The sequence below is a fragment of the Glycine soja genome, chromosome 11 (genome assembly GCF_004193775.1).
Source record: "Glycine soja cultivar W05 chromosome 11, ASM419377v2, whole genome shotgun sequence".
In the NCBI taxonomy this organism is placed as follows: domain Eukaryota; kingdom Viridiplantae; phylum Streptophyta; class Magnoliopsida; order Fabales; family Fabaceae; genus Glycine; species Glycine soja.
In genome coordinates, this window is record NC_041012.1 from 21009169 (window position 1) to 21017655 (window position 8487).

Here is an 8487-nt window from a genome sequence, read left to right on the forward strand (position 1 = left end):
GAACAGAGGCGTCTTTCAAGATGCTACTCACAATGCTGCGTATTTTCTTGTCCATCTCCGTGTCTACTTCCCTAGGACTCGTTGCAGGGCTAGGGTTTTCAGCAATCTTCACTCCCTGTGGTCTTCTGGGAACCAGTTTCTCAGGGACAGAGGCTTGACCAGGAATTATTTGGATAGGTTGGATGTTGAGTTCAGGTTGTTCCTGGTGTGGAGATGATGGGACAGATGGTGAACCAGAAGCTGCAGTTTCTTTTGATGAGGTAGCCATGGAAAAGCAGAGCGTTTGGAATGATTTCGTAAATCTCAGAAAACTATTGGGAAATGCTGAACAAAACACTAATGTCAAGCAGATATATATTTGAATGAGGAATGTAGAGGGCCGTGTGAAGCAACGGTCGAATTTTCCTTGGTTCAGTAGTGAACGTGCTATTAATGCTAAGTGATTCGTTTGGGCACGTTCAGATTGCTGTAGTTGCTATAATTCCTCTAGCACACAAATGCCCAGCTTGCCCCTCAGTTTTTCAAACTGATTTGCATCCAAAGCCTTTGTGAAAATATCTGCTATTTGTTCCTCAGTGTCAACATGCTTCAGTGTGATCACTTTATCATCAACAAGATCTCTGATATAGTGATGTCTAATGTCAATGTGCTTGGTTCTGCTGTGTTGAACAGGATTTTTAGAAATATTAATAGCACTCATGTTGTCACAGTACAATGTCATGACATCTTGTTCGACATTGTACTCCTTCAGCATCTGCTTCATCCAAACTAGCTGTGAACAGCTGCTTCCTGCTGCAATATACTCGGCTTCTGCGGTAGATAGGGACACACAGTTTTGCTTCTTGCTGAACCATGAAATAAGATTGGTTCCCAAATAGAAGCATCCACCAGAAGTGCTTTTTCTGTCATCTGCACTTCCAGCCCAATCAGCATCACAATACCCAACCAGCATTGGATTTGAACAATGACAGTACATAATCCCATAGTCACTGGTGCCATTTACATATTTCAAAATTCTCTTTACTTGAGTCAAGTGACTTATCTTAGGATTGGCTTGATATCTTGCACAAACACCTACTGCATAGGTGATGTCGGGTCTGCTAGCTGTTAAATATAATAGGCTCCCTATCATGCTTCTGTACAGGCTTTGATCAACACTGGTGCCAGCTTCATCCTTTGTCAGCTTCAAGTGAGTAGGTGCAGGTGTTCTTTTATGGCTGGCATTCTCCATCCCAAACTTCTTGACAATGTTCTTTGCATACCTGCTTTGTGAGAGGAATATGGAGTCCTCCATCTGCTTCACTTGAAGTCCCAGAAAATAAGTCAGCTCTCCAACAAGACTCATCTCAAATTCAGATTGCATCTGTTGGACAAAATGTCGAAGCATCTCATTCGACATCCCTCCAAACACAATGTCATCAACATATATCTGTGCAATCATCAAGTTTTCAGCATCTTGCTTGACAAAGAGAGTCTTGTCAATTCCTCCCTTCCTATACCCTTGCTGAGTAAGGAACTCTGTTAGCCTTTCATACCAAGCTCTTGGAGCTTGCTTCAATCCATAGAGAGCCTTCTTGAGCCTGTATACATGATCTGGATGAGTCGGGTCTGCAAATCCCTTTGGCTGCTCCACATAGACTTCTTCATTCAGGTATCCATTCAGAAATGCGCTCTTCACATCCATCTGGTACAGCTTGAATTTGAGGATGCAAGCCACACCAAGTAATAATCTGATGGACTCAAGTCTAGCAACTGGGGCAAAAGTCTCATCAAAGTCTACACCTTCAATCTGAGTGTAGCCTTGAGCAACCAGTCTGGCCTTGTTTCTGGTTATGACACCTTCTTCATTGGTTTTGTTCTTGAAGATCCACTTGGTGCCAATCACATTAGTTCCCTCGGGCCTAGGAACTAGCTCCCAGACTTCATTCCTTTTGAATTGCTCCAATTCTTCTTGCATGGCATTGATCCAGAACTCATCTGTCAGTGCCTCTTTCACGTTCTTGGGCTCAATTTTGGAGACAAAACATGAGTTTGAGACGATCTCAACCTCCCTTGATCTTGTAGTGACCCCTCTGTTTGGATCTCCTATAATCAGCTCCTTGGGGTGCATCTTCTGGATTCTAATGGAGGGTCTCTTGTCAGGTTGGTTGATGTTTGAATCATCTGTAGCAGGATCAGAGTTTTCTGCATTTTCTCCACTTTTAGCTGCATCTGCTACATTGTCTCCTGATGTTCTGACATCTTCTTCGACATCTTTCTTTCTTGCTGGAGACAGATCATCAACAACCACATTGATGGATTCCATCACTGTTCTGGTTCTGGAATTGAATACTCTATATGCTCTGCTGTTTGTAGAGTATCCCAGGAATATTCCTGCATCACTCTTGGGATCCATCTTTCTCCTTTGCTCTCTATCTGCCAAGATGTAACATGGACTTCCAAAGATGTGAAAGTGCTTGACAGATGGCTTCCTCCCTTTCCAGATTTCATACAGGGTGGTTGAAGTCCCTCTTCTCAGTGTGACTCTGTTGTGGATGTAGCATGCTGTGTTCATGGCTTCAGCCCAGAGATTATAGGGAAGTTCTTTGGCATGAAGCATGACCCGAGCAGCCTCTTGCAAGGTCCTGTTTTTCCTTTCAACTATGCCATTCTGTTGTGGTGTAATGGCTGCAGAGAACTCATGAGTGATGCCTTCAGATGTGCAGAATTCAGTGAACCTGCTGTTTTCAAATTCTCTGCCATGGTCGCTCCTGATTCTCTTGATCACACAGTCCTTTTCTCTTTGAAGTCTTAGACTCAACTCTTTGAATACTTCAAAGGTTTCTGATTTCTCTCTGATAAAGTTGACCCAGGTAAATCTGGAGAAATCATCCACAACAACATAGGCATACCTCTTTCCTCCAAGGCTTTCAACTTGCATAGGCCCCATCAAATCCATGTGAAGTAGTTCCAGTACCCTGGAAGTGGTCTGATGTTGAAGCTTCTGGTGGGACATCTTGACTTGCTTTCCAATCTGACATTCACCACAGATTCTGCCTTCTTCTATTTTCAGATTGGGAATGCCTCTAACCGCACCTTTGTCCATGATTTTCTTCATGCCTCTTAAGTGCAGATGTCCAAATCTTTGATGCCATCTTCTAACTTCATCTTCTTTGGAGGATAGACATGTGGAGGAGTAGCTGGTTTCTTGAGGTGTCCATAGGTAACAATTGTCCTTTGATCTGCTGCCCTTCATCAGAACTTCACTCTTCTCATTTGTCACCAAGCATTCTGACTTTGTGAAGTTCACATTGAATCCTTCATCACACAGCTGACTGATGCTGATCAAGTTTGCAGTCAGTCCCTTCACCAGCAGTACTTTGTCCAGACTAGGAAGACCATCATGAACTAGCTTTCCCATTCCAATGATCTTTCCTTTAGAGCCATCTCCAAATGTCACATAACTAGTGGAGCAGGGCTCAATGTTCAGCAGGAATTCTTTGACTCCTGTCATGTGTCGGGAACAGCCGCTATCTAGGTACCAATCTTCCTTAGCTGATGCTCTAAGTGAAGTATGAACAACAAGACTAACAGCCTTGTGTTTTGGAACCCACATCATCTTCTTTCTGCTGTTGCCGCTTTGAGATCCATGATGTGGATGGCCATGTAGATGATAGCAAAAGGGCTTTAGGTGACCGTACTTGCCACAGTAGTGACACCTCCACTTCTTTCTTTTGCTCTTTTTCTGCTGCATTCCATGATGTCGAGACCGATGTTGTGACATCGTGGCTCCAGTCCTGTTTTTGGCAGGAACAAATTCTGTCAAGTTCGTTCTGCCAGCAGACTTAGGATTAAATCCAAGCCCTCTCTGGTTTCCAGCATTCTTTCCAAGCAGCAGCACTTCATCAAGCGTAACTGAGCCTTTATTCAGCATCTTTATTGATTTGGTCATGTTTTCCAATTTAGAGTTCAGAAAACCGACTTCTCCTTTAAGTTCAGAAATCTCATCTTCATGTGCCTCCTTCTCAGCCTCCAGATCTGCAATGACCTTCTTCAGTTGTGCTTCTTGTTGAAGGATCTTCTCACTTTTGATGCATAGTTTTCTATAGGATGCAGCAAGCTCATCAAAAGTGATTTCACTGTCTGTATCACTTGAATCTTCAGCAGTTTCAAATATCCCAGTGAGTGCATTCACATCTCTGTCAGAATCACTTTCTTGTTCACTCTCTGTATCAGATTGACATACAGAGAGTCCCTTCCTGTGCTTCTTGAGATGAGTGGGACATTCAGCTATGATGTGTCCATAGCCTTCACACCCATGGCATTGAATTCCTTTGCTGTGACTGGGCTTTACATCTGATCTTTTCTGGTATTTACTGCCTTTCCTGATGTCGAAAGGGATGTTCTGGACATGTGGTTTCTGCCTCTTGTCCATTCTGTTCAGCACTTTGTTGAACTGCTTTCCAAGGAGCACAACTGCATTTGTCAGACCTTCATCAGTAGCCAGGTCATACTCATCTTCTTCTCCTTCATCATTGGACATGAAAGCCAGATTCTTGCTCTTCTTTTCAGCCCTATCCGAGAGTCCTAGCTCAAAGGTTTGAAGAGAACCAATGAGTTCATCTACTCTCATGTTGCAAATGTCTTGGGCCTCCTCTATTGCAGTGACTTTCATGTCAAATCTCTTAGGCAAGGATCTGAGGATCTTTCTCACCAGCTTTTCATCTGTTATCCTCTCTCCCAAGGCAGTGCAAGCATTGGCAATTTCAAGAATGTTCATGTGGAAGTCATGAATACACTCTTCCTCCTTCATCTTCAGATTTTCGAATTTTGTAGCCAAGAGTTGCAATCTGGACATCTTCACTTTGGAGGTTCCTTCATGAGTGATTTTCAGGATCTCCCATGCATCTTTGGCCACTGTGCAAGTGTTGATCAGTCTGAAGATGTTCTTGTCAACTCCATTGAATAGTGCATTCAAAGCTTTGGAGTTTCCAAGTGCCAATTCGTCCTCTTCTTTAGTCCAGTCTTCTTCTGGCTTCAATTCATCAGTGGGCTTTCCTTCTGTGTCCAGCATCTTGGGATGTTCCCAGCCTTTGATGACAGCTTTCCAGGTTCTGCTATCCAGTGATTTGAGGAAGGCCACCATTCTTGCTTTCCAGTATTCATAGTTGCTTCCATCAAGAATTGGTGGTCTGTTCACTGGTCCTCCTTCTTTCTCCATGTTCATCAGAATTTATCTCCCCAGATCTCACTCTGTGATTTCGAGTGTTGGCTCTGATACCAATTGAAATTCTGATACCAGGGGACAGATGTCGTACAGGATGTCACGACATCACGCTTCAGAACATGCAGTTTATGTGTGTCCGTATGAACAGATTAAACAAGTAATAACACAAGAGAATTGTTTACCCAGTTCGGTGCAACCTCACCTACATCTGGGGGCTACCAAGCCAGGGAGGAAATCCACTCTCAATAGTGTTAGTTCAAGGTCTAACAACCCCTGTTTACAACCTTCTCACCTAACCACTACCCGTGCGATCTCTACCTAAGACCCAATCTTAGATATGAGAACCTCTGCTCACTCCCTCTCACTCACACTCCCGTGTTTACAATTTATTCAAAGACACACCAGAGATCAACTCTGAACAAATGGGATCAACCCTACACAATAGAGATCAACTCTACACACAAGAGATCAACTCTACACACATAGGTCCAACACTTGATGCTAGGGTACCATCAAGGTGGCTCACAAAAGACTCAAGTCCCAAAAACTCACAAACTAACTCTTCAATCCCGGACTTGGTACAGAACTCGTGCAGCCTCCATGATTATATAGCCGTGTACGATTCTGGGCTGCAAGTTCTTGATGCTGGAGGAGATCTATCTTCTTCCTGAAAATCTGCAGTTAAAGAACTAAAAGATAACTTTTGATCTTTTAGTTTGAATCTTTAAACTTTAATCTTTAATCCCTGAACGAACTCTTCTACTTTGAAATTCGAACCATAATGATCTTTTAATTCGTTCCTAAAGATAGATCTTCTTATCTCTTGCTAACTGCACAATAATCTGTTAAAGATATAACAGATTTATGTGTCCAGTATTTTCGGGCCAGATGTCAGGACATCGTATCCGACATCTTGGATCCTGCAGCTTCAATGCTTCACTTGACTTTTATCTTGCCTTGTACAGCAACTCCAGTATTCTCGAGCAGGATGTTAGGACATTGTATCCGACATCGTGGATCCTGCAACTTCAATTCTTCATTTGACATTTTATCTTGCCTTGTGCATTGTGCAGCCCGATCTTATTCCTTGACATACCGTTGGACATCATGTGCAGCAACTCCAGCTTTCCTTCATTGTCTAAGTGCTTATGTTTTAACAAAATCTTAGCCAATCTTTTAAAGCTCAGTAGAGCTAAACACTAACAATTGTTAGTGTTTAGCTCTACTGAGCTTTAAAAGATTGGCTAAGATTTTGTTAAAACATAAGCACTTAGACAATGAAGGAAAGCTGGAGTTGCTGCACATGATGTCCAACGGTATGTCAAGGAATAAGATCGGGCTGCACAATGCACAAGGCAAGATAAAATGTCAAATGAAGAATTGAAGTTGCAGGATCCACGATGTCGGATACAATGTCCTGACATCCTGCTCGAGAATACTGGAGTTGCTGTACAAGGCAAGATAAAAGTCAAGTGAAGCATTGAAGCTGCAGGATCCAAGATGTCGGATACGATGTCCTGACATCTGGCCCGAAAATACTGGACACATAAATCTGTTATATCTTTAACAGATTATTGTGCAGTTAGCAAGAGATAAGAAGATCTATCTTTAGGAACGAATTAAAAGATCATTATGGTTCGAATTTCAAAGTAGAAGAGTTCGTTCAGGGATTAAAGATTAAAGTTTAAAGATTCAAACTAAAAGATCAAAAGTTATCTTTTAGTTCTTTAACTGCAGATTTTCAGGAAGAAGATAGATCTCCTCCAGCATCAAGAACTTGCAGCCCAGAATCGTACACGGCTATATAATCATGGAGGCTGCACGAGTTCTGAACCAAGTCCGGGATTGAAGAGTTATTTTGTGAGTTTTAGGACTTGAGTGTTTTTGTGAGCCACCTTGATGGTATACTAACATCAAGTGTTGGACCTGAGTGTGTAGAGTTGATCTCTTGTGTCTAGAGTTGATCTCTATTGTGTAGGGTTGATCCCATTTGTTCAGAGTTGATCTCTGGTGTGTCTTTGAATAAATTGTAAACACGGGAGTGTGAGTGAGAGGGAGTGAGCAGAGGTTCTCATATCTAAGATTGGGTCTTAGGTAGAGATCGCACGGGTAGTGGTTAGGTGAGAAGGTTGTAAACAGGGGTTGTTAGACCTTGAACTAACACTATTGAGAGTGGATTTCCTCCCTGGCTTGGTAGCCCCCAGATGTAGGTGAGGTTGCACCGAACTGGGTAAACAATTCTCTTGTGTTATTACTTGTTTAATCTGTTCATACGGACACACATAAACTGCATGTTCTGAAGCGTGATGTCGTGACATCCTGTACGACATCTGTCCCCTGGTATCAGAATTTCAATTGGTATCAGAGCCAACACTCGAAATCACAGAGTGAGATCTGGGGAGATAAATTCTGATGAACATGGAGAAAGAAGGAGGACCAGTGAACAGACCACCAATTCTTGATGGAAGCAACTATGAATACTGGAAAGCAAGAATGGTGGCCTTCCTCAAATCACTGGATAGCAGAACCTGGAAAGCTGTCATCAAAGGCTGGGAACATCCCAAGATGCTGGACCCAGAAGGAAAGCCCACTGATGAATTGAAGCCAGAAGAAGACTGGACTAAAGAAGAGGACGAATTGGCACTTGGAAACTCCAAAGCTTTGAATGCACTATTCAATGGAGTTGACAAGAACATCTTCAGACTGATCAACACTTGCACAGTGGCCAAAGATGCATGGGAGATCCTGAAAATCACTCATGAAGGAACCTCCAAAGTGAAGATGTCCAGATTGCAACTCTTGGCTACAAAATTCGAAAATCTGAAGATGAAGGAGGAAGAGTGTATTCATGACTTCCACATGAACATTCTTGAAATTGCCAATGCTTGCACTGCCTTGGGAGAGAGGATAACAGATGAAAAGCTGGTGAGAAAGATCCTCAGATCCCTGCCTAAGAGATTTGACATGAAAGTCACTGCAATAGAAGAGGCCCAAGACATTTGCAACATGAGAGTAGATGAACTCATTGGTTCTCTTCAAACCTTTGAGCTAGGACTCTCGGATAGGGCTGAAAAGAAGAGCAAGAATCTGGCTTTCATGTCCAATGATGAAGGAGAAGAAGATGAGTATGACCTGGCTACTGATGAAGGTCTGACAAATGCAGTTGTGCTCCTTGGAAAGCAGTTCAACAAAGTGCTGAACAGAATGGACAAGAGGCAGAAACCACATGTCCAGAACATCCCTTTCGACATCAGGAAAGGCAGTAAATACCAGAAAAGATC